General features: G+C 38.6%; 1 protein-coding gene across 1 annotated transcript in view; it reads left to right on the top strand.

Annotated features, from left to right (window-relative positions):
* The window catches only part of LOC101853044 (myophilin), a 50,124-nt gene that overhangs the window by 33,377 nt on the left and 15,244 nt on the right, over nt 1-1,503 (top strand). The window contains exon 2 of the mRNA XM_005111331.3: nt 1,317-1,383. The gene's annotated coding sequence lies outside the window, so the exon portion shown is untranslated. The remainder of the gene's footprint in view (nt 1-1,316; nt 1,384-1,503) is intronic.

The raw sequence follows: 1,503 nt of genomic DNA, 5'->3' as shown, positions 1-1,503 counted from the left end.
CCCTCCCCCAGATTCCAGCTGTCTCCCATAAGACGACAGTTGTTGAAGGTTTATGCAAATTTCTCCACCCACGCCTAAAAAACAGCAACCAAAACAGAACAAAACACAACAAAAAACCTTAACAAAACAAACGGAAAGCAAAATGGCAACTCGAAAAGCTTGAAGAAATGTTGTATCCCCTCATCGCTCCCCACAAAGCCACACATGTGACCTGAGTGGTTTTCTACGACGCGCTCCTCATAAATAAAACTTAATCCGTATTCAATTTCGGTTTTTTTCTTTTAAATGGTGTGGGTGGTTGATGGGCGCTCTGGTGTGGGTTGATGCTTCTTTTCTATCAAACTTTTATCTTCCTATTCTCTTCTTTATCTTCCTTATCTCGTCTTTTTCTTCCTTGTATCTCTTCTTGTTCTTTTCTTTGTATGTATGTGGGTTGTTGGCGGGTGCTCTGGTGTGGTTTTGCTTCTTCTTTCCTATCAAACTTCTATCGTCTTTATCTCTCCTCCTTTTTTGTTACTCTCTTGTAACACCTCTAATCTTGGGCACTTATATTATGACCTTATTTTGTTGCAAGTGCCGTAAGACTATTACTAAAACTAAACTTTTCTTATATATGCTCTCTTGTAATACTTCTAATCGTGGTCACTTATATGACCTAATTGTGCTGCAAGTGCAGTAAAACCCTCACCCAAAAACAAATCATCTTTCCTTCCTTCCTTTGTATATTACTGTCTCGAATCGTAACACCTCTAATCTTGGACACTTTTATGGCTTAATAGTGTTGCAAGGGCCTTAAAACTTGTACTAAAATTGAACTAAAAGTTCTTGTAAAAAATTGTATATTCGTTTTCTATGTGTGGAATGTACAGAAAGATGGTGGTATGTTCTAAACGGATTAGCGTCAAAGATCGTTCATAACAAGATAGTTCACTCAGCCAAAAAAGTGTCCGCAGAAGTCCGCGCATTGGTTCAGATTGCGCTACAGTCTTTGTTTTGAAGCTCTTTTTTTCTCTCCAGAAGAAGAATAGGAACAGCACAGTTTATTAGTTTCACTTTTATTTTTTTTCACATTTGTAGCGTAACTCTGTTCACCAAGTCCGCGCTTTTTCGAAGAGGGCGCCACCGAATTTTTAGGACGATTTTTTATTTGGCTCAAAGAGAAGAGTGAACTATCTTGTATACACGATCTTTGTTTGCGTACAATATCCGATTTTATTCAGAATCCTTTTGTCATTTTCCCCCTTGTATCAATCGCCCTATTATAAGCTTCTGTTCAAGCTTTTGACAATGTTCTTTTTGATTCTTGTTCTCTTCAGGAGGCAAAGTCTTCCTTTGATAAGCTGTGGATTTTTGGCGACCTTTTCTACAAGAGAATTTAACACGGTGAGCCGTTTTTGTTTGTGTTATTCGTGGTGTCTTTTGTGTGTGTGTTTGTGTGTGTGTGTGTGTGTTTCTCTCTCTCTCTCTCTCTCTCTCTCTCTCTCTCTCTCTCTCTCTCTCTCT

The sequence above is a fragment of the Aplysia californica genome, unplaced genomic scaffold (assembly GCF_000002075.1).
Source record: "Aplysia californica isolate F4 #8 unplaced genomic scaffold, AplCal3.0 scaffold01042, whole genome shotgun sequence".
NCBI lineage: Eukaryota > Metazoa > Mollusca > Gastropoda > Aplysiida > Aplysiidae > Aplysia > Aplysia californica.
This window is presented reverse-complemented; position numbering and strand designations above follow the sequence as displayed.